Genomic DNA, 19,577 nt, shown 5'->3' on the forward strand with positions numbered 1-19,577 from the left:
AGTAAAATATTTATATATTATACTACATACACTATTGATGCGATTGCTGGCTAAGCATTAACAATATACATACATACAAACACACACGAAGAGATAACACATAATATTAATTAAAATTGTTTACAAATAACAAACAATTGAAACTAGCCATAAATTTAAGAATTGCCTCACATTGAGATGATCTGCAATAACTAACGTGAATATATAGCTTATGGTTTTTCGCGACTTGGTTTCTTCTTTTTTTTTTCTTTTTGCTTTCTTTCTTTCTTTCCTTTCATTTAGTAATGTTTCTACATAATGTTTACTACGTATATGCGTAAGTATGTGTTAATTATTAAATAATTGACCTTCAAATTAAAAACTAAAGAACAAAAATTAATTAATAATTATGAAAAAAAAAAATAATTTATTTAGGGGGAGGAAGGAGGAGAAGGGAGTGCGAAGGATTTGATATACTTATATATATATATATATATATATATATATATATATATATGTATATACAAATATATATATATATGTGTATATATATCTAAATATACATATATATACATATATATATATATATATATATATATATTGTTTCCCTACGTATGAACGTTTAGGTTTTAAACTAGAGTATAATTCGTTTACATTGTAGTTGTGGGTAGTGTATGTTTGCGTAAGTGAATTATGGTTTAGTTGATAACTCTTTTGTGGCGTACGTTCGGATTTGGCTCAAAGTGTGCTTTTTTAAAGGGCTTAGTCACCGGACCGTTGATATGGCTGGAAAAGAAAGTAGATGGAAAATTAGGAGAAAAGGAATGACTGGAGTAAAATTTGAATAAAAATAATTGTAGCATTCATTCACTGAACAAAGAATATCGTTCGTTCTTCGGCTTTAATAGAGAGACACATACTTCTTTAGAAAATTCTTGTTCTTTTCATCAATACTCTAAATAAATATATATATATATATATATATCATTTCAAACATCTCATCTCTTTATTTCCTCTAAACCTAAAGCTAATTGATTGCATTGATAATTTTCATATTGTGCTAGTATAGTATATATAGTATAGAGTGCCCATAGTGAACGGTTAAACCTTATACGGGTGAAATGATTTCAAGATTTTTTTTTATGCGAAACACATGTGTATTTAAGCACGAACGACGCAATATATCTTACAGACACCAAAAACTAATTACTTATTGAAGAAAAAAACTTGATGATCACCTTGTCGCGTGAAGACAATCAGACGTTGAGATGATGTGGACTGCCAGCGATGGCTTGTTTCTTTAAATAAACTACTCGTCAATAAACGAGAAGCCATAGTAAGCCTGAATGAAGAAATTGATTATGACATTGCCAGCATTTATTATATGTAAGTGTAATTGAGGGCACACGTTAAGAGTTTCTTAAAAAAATATCACGTTTGTCAATCCAATCTCTGCAGCGTACGAAAAATATGTAACGAAAAAGTATTCAAAGAGGAAGGAGAAATTTTATTTTAAAAATACGCACATTCCAAACACCAACGTTGGGCGGCCTTTTTAATCGTAAAGAAAAGTTATACGTTTTGGGAGTTATATCATGCGATTACGGGCGGCTCGACGGGGACAAGTTGTATCACAATTTAATTGATGTATGCAAAGGTGTTTTCTCGTTAAGTAGAAATAAAATACAATCACGCAAACAACACCGAGCATCCGCATAGGTAGCATTCCTCATTAACTGTTTGATCCTGTGGATGCAACTCCTTTATGGATAATATGACAATAATTGAAGAAAACAATTAATGCAATATACGACGATTGTTGATTTGCTTTGACGCGTTCGATTCAGCTGTAGTATGATATTCCTTTGATTGCCTTTATTGTGCGATCATTATCATCGCTCAAACACTTCTGCAACCACTTCAACTTAGACACAATGGTCTGTAAAAAAAAAATAAAAAACAAGAAGGCAAACGAGACAACTGCATCTAATCGATAATTGATTTTATATTGATGTTTCCACCAACAGTACAAGATGCTGGGCTGCCCATGCTTCTCTATCACTTGTAGACCTTCGATTGTGCCATTGTTTCATAAACGTAACATTCTCTTAAAATCTTTAATGCATTCGCCCAAGCAGTTGCATTCTTTGAATAGCTTTTAATATGAACGCTTTATTCAATAAAATCATTCATTGTCGAAATTCGTCGAAAATAATTTTTAAGAATTATAAAAAACGGTTTCGTTTATTAAATAAAAAAAACCGGCCGACATGAAATTTCGGTCAAATATTTATGACTTATGACAATTGCACCTAACCTAACAAGAAAAAAGAAAAATGTTTACATTGATATTTGAAGCAATTGTGCTTAAAGGAGAAAAGTTTCCCCTTATATTTTGAACACGACATTATGTAGGAAGAATCCTGTGATAAATAGTTAACGTCGCTCAGCAAAGTAAAGATGATCTTTTCATAAATATTTCGCAACAATATATGTACAGTGAGATGACTCCTATGTGACTCCAGTCGGGCAAGTTTCTCTGAAGAGTTTGCGCGGGGGTGTGGAAAATGAAATTGCATTCCTTTCACAAGATTTCGATAACATTAGGTTTCTTCTCGGCTCTAATATTTTGTGTGTGTGTGTATGTGTGTGTGTGTGTGTGTGTGTGTGAAGATACAAATTATTTATCAAGTTTCAGAAAAGAGAGAGTACTTTAAGCTTTTTTGACTAACCCTTGTTGAATCGAAAACACTATAACCGTATACGGATATACACAATCGTAACATGTTTCTACTCTTATAAACCAAGACGTTATTGCGTTTCGAAATCGAATATAATAAAATATTTTTTCATTCCGCTTTGAGCGAACATCTTCGATATCCGTTATCTTAAGCAATATGTTATTATTATTAGAAACAACTTTGTTAATTTAGAGGGAGATGTCGATTGACGGATCGATCAAAATCGTTTTTACACTGGCCTCATATCAGGAAAACACTTAATAATAGTATTGGATTTTAGATCAATATATCCCTTGCAGGCTGCAACTTACTTTCTGCATATTTTAACAGCCATTTGCAGCCATAGAACGAACATTGTTTTGCGTGAGTGTAATCAGTCGTGGGCGCATCGCAGATAAATAAACAGAAGATGGACAAAACAATATGAACATTATGCAATATAGTACCATCGCGTTGCATATCGGCAGTACCGCTTTCGTGTTTATAATGCTACGGATATATATATTGCATAGTTTATGTGTCAAGTTTTGAAGATGATGTTTCTGTGACTATCTTTTAGCCAACCGATCAATGAAATATGTGATCTTTGAGACTGCCAAGGCGAGCAAATAGTTGTGGTGATCGATTAGTGCGAGCTTCTGTGACGGAAGCACACTACGACTCTGGTAATGGTGACACTTACAAAACGAAGCAGCACTCAAGGGAACTCACTTGATTAATATTTTGGCGAGTTTAAGAGAAAATAGTGAACAGACGCTTATCATCGTCAACATCACTGAAGCGATTGCCGGATGTTTTTTTGTTATAAGAATGACACAAAACTCCGCTAAAAATTATTTTTTAATAGCCACTCTACGAATCTATTTCCCCGAAAAATTGCAACTGTTCTACAAGCAAATGGTGGCGCCCAACACTTTATCAATAATTGATTATCGCGTAGTATGTGTCAGTTGTTCGCACTATTTTGTCCATCCCCGCGCACATAAACGTATTTCTGTTTGTTTCACTGATTTATTTATTTTTTTGTTGTTGTTGTTATTGTAATTAATGTGTAAAATGTATGTTGCAAACATGCAAATAATACGGTACAGACGGTCGCCGTAATGAAAAATCAATATTACAATGACGTTATGTACTATAAGTTGATTTGCGGCCTCAGCTTCGCTTCGAATGTCGTGCATAGATGATTGTGTATATGCTTTGCCGTTTCATAGGCAGCAGTTATTTTACAAAATGATTAACTAATTAGTAACGGTTTAAAATTTAATCAATAAATTTATCGCATGGTAAACTGAATTTCTTTAACTTAACGTTAGGCGTAACCTTTTATAACCAGAGTCTTTTTGACATTCAATGCATTTCGACTGCAAATGATTTATACGTATGGAACGATAACGTTAAGAATTAATAATCGATTGCGATTCGAAGAAAAACGTAAATTAATGACGTCATATGTTTATAAATCACATTAATCGTTCGCGAGCGGCGAACCGTTCCGTTTCCTAAAAATAGTTTTTTCTTTTTTTCTTCTTTTTCATTTTATAAATTGATCCTAAGAGTTTAATGATTGAGTTATTTTGATTCTATACTCATGCAAGAGAAGATAAATCTTCTAAGGAATCTGCCGTCGTTTCGTCGTTTTCGTTCATAAACGCGTATAATCCCTTGCGCATAAACAAATCGTTCATCATGATACACCCTACGATTTATTACGAAACGAATCTTTGCAAAACACTGAAACGCTTTCCAACTTCTTTGCAGCTCACTCACATTTGAAATTATAAAAGGGTATTACATACCCTTCCACAACTTTTCATTTCGTCATATCAAAAAAGCTGCATAGCACATGTGCTTTACTGATTACAAAACGGAATTTAAAACGAGTTAAAACATTATAATAAGGCAAGGTCGACTATTACATACCTTACAGTACTATGTCACCTGCAAATTCTTTACCTACCAAAGCCATGAAATGAGAAAAATTATCCGTAGTGGAAAACATGTGTTCGCGGGAACTCTTATATGGGACGGGATGCCGATAAACGTGAACCTATGTGATTCAAATTCAGCAAAGCTAACTTTTTTGCCAAGCAAATTATTAATTAAGAATTTTAAAAAGCTCGAACACAACGAACAGACTATTGGATGAAGGCCCAGCTTCAAGAACTTTCGAATAGTTTAGCAATTGATGAATCAAATAATTGTAGATATTTGCACGCGGTAGGAAAGATCTAAGAGTAGGGGAAATTAGCTACCATATGAATGGACTGAAAATACCATTTCAAACGGTTTGAAGATTGCGGTGTCATTGCTTACTAGGCAAAAAAAAACAAGAGTTTTCCGATGAAAAGCAATTCTACTATGGCACTCGCAAGGGCAAAAAGTCATGGATTAGTCGAAGAGACCCATTCCAAAGTGCAGTGTATAACGACTTGCTAAGACCGAATAAAACTCATACTGAAGATGTCTATCGACGTCAATTGATCAATGAAACGATGGATTGTTTGCAAAAAAAGAGCAGCAATACCGGTTAGCAGACGCGAAATCATCTGCTTGCCTTGCCACGCTTGGCCACACATTACAACAGTTGTCAAGCACATTGTGCTGCAGCTCCAGCCTACTTACCAGACATAGCGCTTTCTAATCACCACTTGTTCGGATCGATGCAGGCATGACCTGCTGGACTTGTCGGATTAGCAAAATTAGCGTATACGCTTTGGCTTTATTTAATTAATTGTCCACTAAGTTTATGATCATCATTTTTATCATCATTGCTTCCTCTATGTTGTATATTTAAAAGCTTGGAAAATCTACTACTTTATCGAAAACGTTCGTTTAGAGATAATTCGAACATTAAAATGAACAAGAGAAACTGTTTCAAAAACTGATCAATTTTTTTTTTATGAACACAACACGAATAATCGAAAGGAGTAAATGATTGGGTTTGAATTTTTATATTCAACAGCAAAAGGATATCGAAGTGAACTAATTTGATACACAGTGTGTATATTCGAGATTCGCTCCAAGATTAATAATAAAAATTCCTTACTATTTGTCAGCGTCGCTGCTATTCGTCATAGTCATAGCTTTAGTTGATTGTCAATCAATGATAATGCGATAAACTAATGTAAAAAGTGTTATTTTGAAAAGTTCATCATGACAATAAATTAAGTAAAATAGTGCCTTCTTTGCGGTGGTGAATATAGAAAATGTCATGTTTTTGAAAGAAAAATTATTAATTTCTTATATTTATTTCATATGTCAACAAAGGCATCGACAATTTGTGTGTTGTGTTGTAGGCTTTGTTTTCTTCTTTTTTTTTTTTTTATTTTTTTTTCTCTTACTATGAAAATGACGCCACATGTTCGACGCTTCTAGTTCAACGTGAATTTCTATATATATTTATATCATCTTAAATTATAAACTATAAATACTAATTTAAGATATATATGAAATAATTTTATAAATATTCTCTAATCTGCTATAGGAAACAGATACGTGCACGTTTTCACGTGTAGACACTAATATACGCGCATATATCTAAATATATTTGCGGTTTTTTTTTTTTTTTTTTTCTATACAACGGATAGTAGGTAGTTTCCCTGTTGCTGTAATAACCCGTATTATTATTACCAAGAATTTCGTATTAGAAGTAAATTATATGAATTATTATAACGAATAGCTAACATAAATAGTAATTAAATACAATAGTCAAAAATTTTTATGGGAATTTACCGGTACTTTTTCAAAATCCGTCATCCTCCTCTCCTTCTCCTCCTCCATCTTAATAGTAAACAAAAAAAAAAAAAAAAAAAAAAAAAAAAAAAAAAAAAAAAAAAAAAATCATGTATTGTTCTGTACGTCCGTCCAGATAATCATGTACCATAATATGAAGATTTATTTATAAAGAAAAAAAATTTTTTTACTGCAAGCATTCATTACGTTACGTTACGAGTACAGGTATCATGCTATGAATTAAGTAAAAGTATGCATAAAAGTCAAATTATGTATAAAGAAATCTTCTTTTCCTTAAAACACTTTCATGCGATTATATATAAAAAAAGTTGACGCGCTTCAGATTTTAATCGGGGTACGAGAAATTCAATTTACTTCGAAGCTTTCGAACGCTGGACAAATGGATAAATCACAAAGCAGTAATTGTGCATAATTGTCTATTTTAGTTCGTGGACGCTACATTTACCGAACCCGAATTGAATTTGACGGACTTGTGGTGTCAAGCTCAGCACGCTCTCCCTAGATGTATGGTATAGTTCTACCGAAATCCATCGGGTAAAATGAAATTTAGCACAAACATTAAGAACAGGCGCTTAAACAGTCGGTCGTGATGCTTTCACATACACGCCCTCAACTACCAACTATTAGCACCGAAAAGCACCGAGAATTTTTAGAAATTTTCGTCTATAACTTTCGATCCTATGAATATATTTTGAAATTTATGATACTGATACTGGAATGTATTTTTGGAAGAACTGATGTTCGCCAGCACTAGCGACATGTTCGGTGTAAAACATCGGGTTGGCACTTCCTAATAACTAACGGTACAACCAACTATCATCTTTATATTTGAATTGAAACGTTTGTAATGTATGTTTGAGAGAGAGAGAGAGAGAGAGAGAGAGAGAGAGGAACGGAGAATATCTTCACTACAAGCATTGATCATATGTCCTATCGAGGATTTTTATACGATTTAAACTATTCGCCTATCCGGCTTTACTTGTATATGAAATTCTAGTAACTATAGATAGGCCCGTATGCCAATTTGGCCAATTTCAGAACTTAACCTAATGCAAACAATAGGACGAAATTCGAAGCGAAATTTGTTTTTCGTCTCGCCATTTCCATGGCCACAACTACTCACGCTGATCGACAATAAACCCACGTTTAAGTAGTCTTCAATGCTTCACCAAACAAACAGGGAACAATAAGCAAACCTCTAATACAACTCGTATTTTGAGTATAATGGCACATACAAAAAATTTCTACCAGTCCACTGTATATTGCAAAAGAGGAGAAAGGAGGAAGAAGCAAAGTCTTCACTATTACGACATACATACTTATAAGTATGATATACAGTATATGTGCCGCGAATAGAGAAACCGTGAATACGGAGAAGTAATTGGATAACTATTGGAGTCCTTTTATTATTATGTATGCACTTATTAGATCCGCGAATAAAGTAATTTATAGTCGCGAATATAGGAATTTTTAAAATTTTTTTTTAATCCGCGCATAGTGAAACCGCGAATGAAGGAAACGCGAATAAGGAAATTTTTCTGTATTTAATTTTGTAAAAGATTTCTTTAAAATAATTTCATTTCATATAAGTGATGTTGGATGTGTTTCCATAATCGAAAAAAAGTCGAAATCTCCGATATATGAAAAAAAGAATTTCCATATGCCATAATATATATATAAAAGGCACGTGAAGTGCATTAAAAGATTCGTTTTAAACACAATCTCTCTTCTTTTTATCTGTCTTTCCCTTTTCATTTTCATAATTAGTTTGTTTATTTAGATCTGTGGCCAAATTAAAGAAAACGTTTTTTTTTTTATCATCCAATAATAGTTTATAAATTCACAAAAGCTTTTCTGAAAAGCTTAGATCGTAGACAATAAAGGGACATATAGGGAAGAGAGACAGACAGAAATGTTAATTAATTATCTTAAATAAGCTATTGCTATGTAACTGTACTTAAAGATTTTTTTTTTTTTTTTTTTTTTTATATCCGGCATTAGCTAATAGATAGATATAGTTACTGTAAGACTTAAATATATGCAATAAAGGTCTCAGAATCGATTGAATTCTTTCTTTCACTTTCAAATCAATCTTAAGGTGGGCAACAGTCGAACGACAAGTCCGCATAGAATATACTTAATTGAAATTGAAATTAAAATTTTTTGTTTCACATTTCGTTTCATTGAATCCATCATAGACGGTGTATTAAATTGGACCTATGGACGCTTGTAATGGAGAACGTCACTATAACGGCTTAAAGGAAAGCGTATTTTCGACAAATGGGTTTGAATAGAAACACAGATTGTAAAAGGATAATTTTTCATGAGCACCGGAGCCAAACATTTGCAATTATGTAAACTGATGCAAATTTAATTTAAAAAAAAAAAAAAAAAAAAACATTCAATCTTTATGTCTGGATCCTTTAAAAAAAAATGATTTTCCCATTGTGACCGAATATTTGAAGGAAAGATTTCAATTTTCGAGCAACAAAAAAAAGAAGAAGAGAGAGAGAAATTTTGGTTATTAATAACCAAAGTTCAGCCTATCAAATACATCCTACACGTCCTTACTTTTAGAAAATTGACCGAAAGCGGTATTCGAATTACGGAACCTTAAATTTAGCTTCTTAATATTAAGCGTTTGGTCTGTCATAACTTTGGCGACAAGTTTTCTGAAAGATAGCTTAGGGATACACTGGAAGAAGCACTCTTTTCTCATAGGCTATTGCTAAGAAGGAAACACTAACCTATTAGCTGGTAACTGGTTACGTAAAATACGTTCAAAAATTAATAGTCGAGAGCATGGTATCGCCCGCCATGTTAGATGTAGTACCCAATGCTAATATATCTTAAGAAAGGGTAGTCTGGTGTTGGCTAGCCGGGATTGTATGCTTAATCCGAAGGCAAGAGTGATTACGTCGTGTAAAGTAAGGCTTTATAATCCAACTCCCTATAATATGTTGCACGGGGGTCAGGAGTCCAATCACTATGTCACGCGTACCTGCAGGTAGAGGTGACAGCATTGATATACTGCAGATTAGTATTGGCCCAGATCCTTCGGGGAAAGCTTGCATATTTACATGCAAGTGGATACCGCGATGGAAGCCAGTATGTCCTATCCACTATTTGAGTAGCAGTAGTAAACCAATGAGTGGGCACTGACTGATGGGTACGTACCTTCGGGGAGTGTCGTCATGATTGTGGTTTCTATTATTACTAAAGGGAATAATTAGAGGTAATGATAAGCCTCAACACTCCCCATAGTGTATTTATTTAGCAGCCCTATACAACAAACGTATCTGGTTTCTCGAGTGTAGTTTAGGCTCCTAACTTATAGGGATTGTTTAACTCTCTGGGGCGGGTGCCGGTTACGCAAAATTAACCCGTGTGTCATCGGGCAGCATGGGATCAAACCGGCAAGATAGTGTACCCACGTTAAACTAATAAAGACATCTGTCATATCGAATAAAATTTATAAAAATCAATAATATAACAAAAAATGGATCGGGGTAAAAAGCATTCGCTTCGAAGACTTAAAACCAATTTCATATTAATATCTGGTACGCAGATAAGATGTGAGATAATATGAGTGTTTAGCTGAATTCGAACCTAACTAGCAAAGACATCTACCATATCTGTTTGACTACAAACTCTATAACCCGCCTTAACAGAGATCCGTGAATCTATATGAAAATACCTTTCAAACAAGCTAAACAGATTCTAATTTTGCTTATGGGAACTATTTTTAACAATTTTTTAAAATTTGGCAAAAGTTAGCAAAAGATGGATGTGGAAGAACAACCAAATTTGAGAGTCTAGTGCGGCCAAACTAGAACGTATCACCTATATTCGGCTATATCATGTGAATCTATACAAAAGTACCTGTCGAATGAGCGGATTAAGATTATTTACAATATTTTTTTGCATTTTCGTATTCGCAAGCGTATTCAAAAGTGGATCACATATACCGTAGTTTTATTTTTTGTTTGTGTTTTGCTGATGTTTACTTTTGGACGTTACAAGTGAAATGAGTAAATTAGTGAACTACAGCCAGACACATTAATTTTTTTTGGTGGGACTTAGCACATAGAAGCACATTTAAGCTTCAAAATTTTATTTATACATATATATAAATATTTTATATATATATATATATCTATTTATACATATATATATATATATATATATATTTATATATGTATATTAATAGAAATTGAAACATATTGAATAACATGTTAAATGCTTATTAAACAAGAACGCGGCAGTAAACCGAGCGGATTTATTTGTTTATAGATTTTCTTCTTTTTTTTTTTTTTTTTTTTTTTTTTTTTTTTTTGTTTATAACTTATGTATATAGCTGTGTCATTTAACCGTAAGTAATATTAAGTGAAATAAAAAAAAACAAATAAAAATAAAAGTGGATTATAAGGGTAAAACGTACGTCTTGGGAAGAACATGCAACACGAATACATAACGAGCACATCATCATAGGGAAGAAGGAGGATGGCAGGGTTATTAGCTTCGAAATCAGGGAAAAACGTATAAATTTATTGCCGCCTCATTAGGTCGGTGTCGAAACTTCGTCACGAATGCTTTACCTCCCCAAAAAAAAAAAAAAAAAGAAAGAAAAAATTGAGAAACGCGAAGCAGTTCAAAAAATTTCTTCCGATTCCGATAATCGCATGATAACTTTAGCAAAGCGACATTTCTTTAAGTCGCGTAGAGCAATTTCGCAATAAAATTCTGAATACTGTATCATCCCGTTTATGAGGTGCCAATCTACCAGGAAAGATCGATCGGAAAGTTCCTATGCTCAGAAAAGCAAATTTCCAGAAGAGAAAAAACTTTGCTTCAACTCACAAAAGTTGATCTAGAACAGGAGGCGAAAAAAAAGGAGAAATATACGTTGGAGCGATGGAACAAAAAATAATTTTGTTTGCGAATGAACGGCGAATGGCGGAGAAAATGGTAGGAAGTATGTGTGTTTTTTTCTTGGGAAAGTATCCCTTCGATACATCTCAGAGAAGACAGTTTGGTTTAATAACTTGCTCGAGATTGTATGTAATGCAATCGTATGCGGAAGAAAATATGTCTCTAATGGTTCGAAATATTCTTTCAATTCGGTGATAGAGTAGTTCCAAGATCGTCGCTTGGATGTCATTAAACGGCCACATCTTGTTCCCGGCGAAACTTTGGGGAGGACTACAATATAATAAGTTCCCTGCTGCGATAAAAAAAAAAGACTCGTGAGAAGATATTCAAAAAGTACATGATATAATGACCCACTAGAGACTTGCTGTAAATTAATTTCATCCATGCCTACTAAAAGCAATGCGCTGCTCATGTCGGCTATCGGCCGTCTGAATTCTTCGCATAATTTTTATATTTTCGTATATGGCATCTACTTTACTGCCCCCTACCTTAACACATGTCATATTTTTGAGGTAAACTTTTTTCAAGTTTTTGTTTATACTTAACTTATAAGTCTAAGTTATTTTTCAATACGGAAATATTTCTACTTTATAAATATATGATCAATACAATAAACAATAGGAGCAGAATAGAAAAAAAAAAAAAAGAAGAAAAACATTCCTCACCAATATAAAACAACATGCACCTATTTTTCTGTCCATCTGTGCATATAAGTAAACTAAAGAATGAGTCATTAGGGCGATCTATTTTTGACGAGAGTAAAGTAAAGTAAGTGCATTTTAATTTATTACACTTTCATTCCAGCAACTGAAAAATATATTAACTTTTATTGGCTTATTTTAGAGCAAACAATTTGCGCTCCATATGTAAGGCTAAAATAGTCGCATTAATTAAAATACGAGAATAATAAATTTTAAAAACTCTCGATAGCTCGAAGCGTAGAATGAATATATTCTTGTTGGGCATTTTAAAGAAGAAGCAGGCGCTTATCGTAGAAGAAGTCGCCAGAAGTCTGTAAAGCGGAAAGTTGCGAGCATCTAGACAAAAAATAACATACGATTCCAGAAAGTGGAAACCGCAACTCTCCATGCTAGGTAATGCAATACAAACTTGGTGCATAGACATTTTTATTCATCCAACAAACTACTCTTCACATATCATCTTTTCCAAAGTTTTATCCCATGCAATATTCTTTTATATAACTAGAAACATTATAGTGGGCTACTGTCCACCATTTCGCTTAATGCAGTTATTCATGTAACGACTTTTCAAAATAAGGCCATATCACGCGGAAGTGGTCGAAAAAGCGATCGGATTTGAAACATTTTCAGTGGCATTTGTCCTTGGACCAAAATAGGCCCATACTGCATATCGGCTGAACGTAAGCATATAAGACGGATAAACGGACAGACAGGCTTAGATCAATTCACATTATGATTCTTAATCGATCGATGTAATAAAAAGTGGGTCTATTTCAAGTCCTTCTGAGTGCTGTATACACCCGCGCAAATTTAGTATACACCTTGCACAATTACTGACGCAGGGCAAAACAAGTAAAAAAGTTGTGTTCAACCGGAGCCGAATATCCCGCACCCACCATTTACATCTTTGGCCACATGCTTTCATTTATTGCCATAACATAGTGAATGGGAGATAAAATTCTTCTAAATCTTTCACCTTTTACTTACCTATAATATTTTTGGATTTTATGAAAAGCGGAGCGCAAGTCTACCATCTTGTAATGTGTTAAAGGCCGGTCAAAACTCTCTTTCAAAACAGACAAAAGGTGGGGCGGCTAGGGGATGCATTCTTTCGATCGACCACATTTTATAAAATACTTTTGAGATAATGGATATGGAATATATAATCTCCTTCTGTTTTCATTACTAAAGGAAATTAACGATAAAGTTGAGCATATCCTTTTAGCAAAAAAAAAAAAAAAAAATGAGAAAAAAAATAACGTGCGTTTCATTTAAACACAAGAACGATTTGTTTTATCCTAATATAGGAACATATTGGTATGTATGCCTTTGTAGCTGTATTTATCAAATCAACAAATATGAAACATCAAGAAAAAAAAAAGACATGGTACATGGATGCTACTTCTTTAAGGCTGATGAAGGACGGTATAGTAAAGTGTAAATCAAGTTCAGGGCATGTCTCAAGATTGGGCCAAAAATTTGTTTTTTTTTTTTCTTAGAATATTCTTAGAAAAGATACACAAATATACATAACTAAGTTAATCGAATCCAAGATGAATACATAACCTCTTAATGCACTCAGTTCATGTTTATCCTGGGGGATGTGGTGTAACAAAGAATTGATCATAAATCAAATTTAATTGATAAACGTTTAGATCTTGCTTGTGCTATGGACTGACTGACGGTAGCCTTCAATTTTTTTTTTTTTTTTTTTTTTTTTTTTTTTTTATTTCAACCTAGTAACAACCGTAAAACTGCGGTTTCTTTTTTTTTTTTTCTTTAATATATATATATATATATATATATATAAAAACAAATGAACCATAAAAGCGTCAATACGCTCTATTCAATAATAGAAGCATTATTTTGTTGAAGTTACTAAACTATTATAATTTATAAGAGGCCATGAAAAACGCATAAATTAAGTGAACATTTTAAGCAAAAAAAAAAAAAAAAGGCTTAGAAATTCGAAACAATAGTTATTCAGGTGTTTGCACGATTCACTCACTCACTCACTCACTCTATTCACCAACCGATTATAACAAATATTCTGCGAATTTGTTGCCATTGATAAACAAACAAGAACAAGATATAAAAATTTTTTATTATTATATTATACTAAACTAATACAAAAAAAAAAAAAAAAAAAAAAAAAAAAAAACAAATATTAATAAAAACAACTTTTGAAATCCTTATTGATTTTTAAAAATCAAATAAATTTTTTATATTTTATTAATTTATGGCAAATTTACTCATATTGGATATGAAGAAATTATTAAATTAAATTTTTATTATTGTTATTATTTTTAAGTCTAAATGTTAAAACAACAAATTTTTAAACCGATGGCGATCTTTGCTCAACGATGTTTTACCGCAAACTGAACAACCGAAGACTCTACCAACACTTGATAATACGTATTTCTCACAGGCAAACATACACACACAAACACATGAATACACTATACATATATATATATACATATATATACATCACAATGATCGATCCACAATTCGATTGCTTCAACTCATAATCACGTTATTAGAGAGTTCAACACCGTGATAAGATTTCCAACTAACTAATGTAGCAACAATTGCGAATACGTAATATTATTATATTGTATACATATACGCATATATATAGATACAAATATATATGTATAAAAAAAGTTAAAGAAAAACCCCTAATGGAGAAGAGCACACCTCCAAATGATGGGAAGAAAAATTGGCATCAGTATTAGTAGTTATTTATGATCACACAATTTATTTGTTGTCATATCGATCAATTACAATTTCAATGAAACAACCAACAACAACAACAACAACAACAACAACAATTACAACACAAGAACATTTTGACTAAATCGCGCAGTCAAAGCAAAGTAAACAATTCGTTTACTGGCGTATATATACATATATATGTATGTATGTATTCATGTCTACACACATGCATATACCTTTCAAAGCAGAAATCGATCAATGCGCACAAGCATGCATGCATGCATGCATGCATACAAGTAAACGGAGCATAATTGTCCATCGAGCGAGCACAAGTGCACTTACACTTGTGTATATTCAATCAAGCCCTCTCTTATAAAATCATCAAATTACCGCTATAAGCATTCCTATACCACAAAAACGGGAAAGTACACTTTATTTGATAGCATTTAAAGAACGATCCCATTAGACATAAATACGGCAAAGTGTATGACGGACAATCTTTATGATAATTACAAATAATAATTACGCTGCGTATGCATTTAATATCGATACGAACGGCACACACAAGCATTGGAGATAATATATGAAAGCACAATATATGCATATGTTTGTAACGTTTGTCGTTTTCAATTATTTGACAATTTCCAATAATCGAGACAATTTTGAATTTGGGGAAAAATAAGGAAGCACGCTAGTTCATAAAATGGACGAAATTAAGAAGGAGAGCTGGGTAGAAAGAGGTCGGCAAACTTGCTAACCTTGCTAATCTTTCAATATATATATATATATATATATAAGTATACATTACTAGTAAAAAGTCTTTTATTCTTTTATCTAAAATAACGAAAGAACATGTCTTGTAAATTTCATTCGGACCAAGACCACCATGGGTAGTAGTACTAACACGATCTTCGAGTAGCCGGAGTCGAATTGCTCGAATACGCACAAAAAACTTTATAAATAAACAAATTTTATATGCGATTGAGATAGCGGGAATCCGGCTCCTGTTTCATATCCTTATACCCTACATCAGATATATTCGTTTTGTTCAAACGTTTGCAATACCCAGAAGAAACCCCCCACAAAGTATATATATTCTTGATCAGACTTAAATACTGAATCGATTTAAGCCTGTCCGTACGTCCCCAAGTCCGTCGGTCCGCCTATGTGATGCCTGTCTGGCCACAAAAATAAAGTTATCGTCTTCATATTAAGCAGAAACATTGGAATTTCTTGTTAGCAGGTTGATACTGAAAATGTGGAAAGGCCGATCGAAAAGCATGCCTACAGCTGTATGTGAAGGGAGGACACCTCTTTCGTTCAAATAGAATCAAAAGTTGGTCTTTTGCTTATTACTCATCAATTACAGCACTAGATAAATCTATAAAAATTTTGAACATATCTGTTATGGATGATACTATAGTATCTGCACAAAAACTAGTACAAGTTGACCCTACATTACAGCGTGTTAAAATTTAACATTCATTAAAATTCTTCCACAAAGATTGAAAATTGCCCAAACAGATCGAGCATCACACGTACAACCAAACCTTAGGCCATCTTTGCTTCCTGCGTTTCCATAAAATGAATTTACAAAAAAAAAACAAAAAGTCAGTCACGCCCAGTTGATATTACGGAGCCTGCAAATTTACATTTTTCCTTTTTTTCAATCTTTTATCGGACAACGGTGTTGGGCATAAAAGATTCGGTCGCAACCAAATATAATTTTTTTACATTTTTTTTTTCAATTTCTTTCTGAAATTCTTTTTCTAGTATCTTATTTCAGATTAAATAAATCGCGCGTTAAATTGTCCACATAATAGCCGCAAAGGTAGTATTGTATATTTATGATCATAAAATGAATTAAAAAAGATTAGCTTGGCAAAAATGAAGTGTCATATTTCTATTCCTCTCTCTCTCTCTCTCTCTCTCCCTCTCACTCTCTCTCTGAACTTCACAGATATAAATCAATTACTTGAAGCAGTGAAAAAGCCTGATCAGCAAAAGGGGAAGGGATAGGGGGAGAAGTAGGGAGAAAGAGAGAGGGAGAAAGAGAGAGGGAGAGAGAGAGAGAGAAAGCAAATTCAAATTTGTTTTCGTCAAATAATTTCAATTTTAAGCTTTCCAGAGATGTAATTGTGAGCGGATCTACTATTAGTGGCTAATTTTATACTTGGCTTGTAGACAGACACCGATCAGTAATGTTATGCAAAGTTTCCAATTTCTTCTCAATTGTGATAGAAACTTCAATATTTGGGGAGAGGCAAGACTAGATTCAAAAATTCAACCGAATCCGCGTGAGAGTCATGATTTTTCTAGGAATGAAGGTAAATTTAGTCCGATCATGTTATTGGCATTTTGCCATACTATATATAAAGAGGCGAAATAAATATTAGTCCAAATTTTTTGGGTGGACCACAATATCCCGAGACTATGTAGTTATGTTAGAAGCAAGCTTCGAAGATCTCATAAAATACATACACCAATGATCATTAATTTTGAATTTTGATTTTAAGCATATCCGTCTATCCGTCTATATAATGCCCTTTAGCAAGTATCGGTTCCAAATTTGAGAAAAAGGATTCGAACTTCTTGTGGGCAATTCGGTCGTAGAAATGGTCAAAAGTGATTAAAGACCACTTAGCCATGTTTCAATTTAACACCAAGGCACCATTCTCTTCACAAAATCGGAAGAATTTTTTAATTTTATTCAATTCCTATAACTAATACATTGCGATATACAAAAAGAAGACGTGAAAATATTCGTTCTTTAGAAAAGTAGGTAGATGCAGATGAATGCATTTTGACGTTTCGATATTCGAGACCAATATTTTTACTATACGTAAGCTTAAATAACAAATAGTGGCCCGATTACGACGGTTCCTACATGCAAACTAATCAAACGATATTATTAAAGACGCATGAATACGCCCGTTGCGACTGTCCAACCACTTGGCTGTACCACTGCCGATAGTCAATTTAAAGTTTATAATTTTATTGTGACACTCAATAAGTTCATAGGATAATATACAGATATATAATGACCATAGACAAATCCTCAAGAAAGCTACACTTGTTTTAGTGACGCTACATATGAGAAATTCAGAGTTTGCTTTGTCGAAACAGCTAATTGTCGAAATGTCATGAAAAATCACTATCTGAAAATCATATGCATTCGTCAATAGCGATGGCATCATCCCGCGAACATATTGAGGGCTACGGTGTATTCGTATTATATAAACTTTGAGAGAAAGTCAATTTGCAGATAATGGAGTAGCAGGACTCCTTTTTATCATACACTCTGTTAATATAATAGCAATAAATTAAAGTCTTACATTTGATAGTTGAAATGCCATTTACACACTTTCACACCTGAACTCGCGATAACGTAATCACTTTAATGTATTTAGTGTGTTAAATATATATCAATCGGGATAAATATATATATACGTAATGTGCGTACATATTCAGTATCGTATGGCTATCGATAAATATGTGTTTTTATTAAATTTATAGCCCTTAATTTATTAAAGATTAATTATAAGCAGGCGCGGTATCGCTGTTTGAATCAGTGTTTCCTAATGTTCATCATATGAAATTGTTTAAAAAATTTTTCATAAACAATACCGGCTGCGCGAGGGCGAAGAGAGAAAATAGAATAGAGTAAGTACACTAGGTAAACAACGATCTTTTTTTTTGTGTACTCTCCGATACCGGTTATGTTCCACGGGTGCAGTATATTAAATTTGTGCGAACGGTTGTAATCCGCAGAAGAACTTAAGATAAATGCATTTTTTATTAAGCTGTAACCTTATGAGATAATTTGATGAAATTTGGTACACTGAGGTGTTCCGGCTGAGAAATAATTTAATCTTTGACAAATAAATTGAGTTTGCCAGCCATTCTCTAATCATGAAAATTAGACATTAGCATAAAGATAATGTTGAGCTTTAATTAAGCAAAGTCATCTACGGCATCTAATAGTCGACAATGCCCGACTATTCGCCATTCCTACTTATTTCAATACAAATTTTTTCAAAATAATCAAATTCGAAATACATTTTAAAATTCAAGATTTTTTATGGCAGCGAAGAGTGCGAAAGATTTCTTCGAAATGCGAACAAATGAAATTTTGCATATGCGGACGCGAATAAGTTTGTGAAATTCCTAAACGTAATCTACAACAAGTGTCAACGTAATTTTTTTAGAATCCACCAGAAACAGAACAAATATGTTTTTTCGGTCGTTTTCTCACAAAACTATATACAAGAAATTATTATTTTAAAATAATCGTGAATTGTTTATTAAAAGTAAATAAAAAAAATTCTCATACGAAAATCATTAATTATAGGAAACTATAATTAATTAATTGTTTGATGGGTAGCGGAGGTTGCTTTTCGTCTAAGATGAACAAGGTTTTGAAAAATTTCCGCAAGAGTTATTGATATTTGCACTTATCGTCGTATTTACTTTTCTTTTTTTCGAAATAATTTTTAATAAGAAAACTTTCATTCATTCAGATAACGTGCAATGATCGATCAAGTAGAGATGTGACGATCACCTTACCGTCCTCACTTGATGATAAAGCTGCGTATCCATGTGAAGATCGCAGACATAGAAAAAAAAATTCACGTTTACTGCATTCACACATTTTATTCGAATCGAATATTTTTCAAAATCACTTCAAATTCAAAAAGTGTAAAAGCATTTGGAGAAGCAATCTTTTCGGCACGTTGTTTATTGATAGGAT

General features: G+C 32.9%; 1 protein-coding gene and 1 long non-coding RNA gene across 2 annotated transcripts in view; both read right to left on the reverse strand.

The window, feature by feature from the left end:
- Positions 1-19,577, reverse strand: part of LOC119644620 (solute carrier family 41 member 2) — a 34,113-nt gene that overhangs the window by 10,393 nt on the left and 4,143 nt on the right. The gene's annotated exons all lie outside the window — the stretch shown is intronic.
- On the reverse strand, positions 535-2,556 carry LOC119644622. The gene is made up of 3 exons (XR_005248545.1): positions 1,506-2,556; positions 1,218-1,431; positions 535-765 (listed from the first exon to the last, which is right to left on the reverse strand). It is a non-coding gene; the product is annotated as an uncharacterized LOC119644622 (long non-coding RNA).

Source organism: Glossina fuscipes, unplaced genomic scaffold, assembly GCF_014805625.2.
Source record: "Glossina fuscipes isolate IAEA_lab_2018 unplaced genomic scaffold, Yale_Gfus_2 0, whole genome shotgun sequence".
Taxonomy (NCBI): domain Eukaryota; kingdom Metazoa; phylum Arthropoda; class Insecta; order Diptera; family Glossinidae; genus Glossina; species Glossina fuscipes.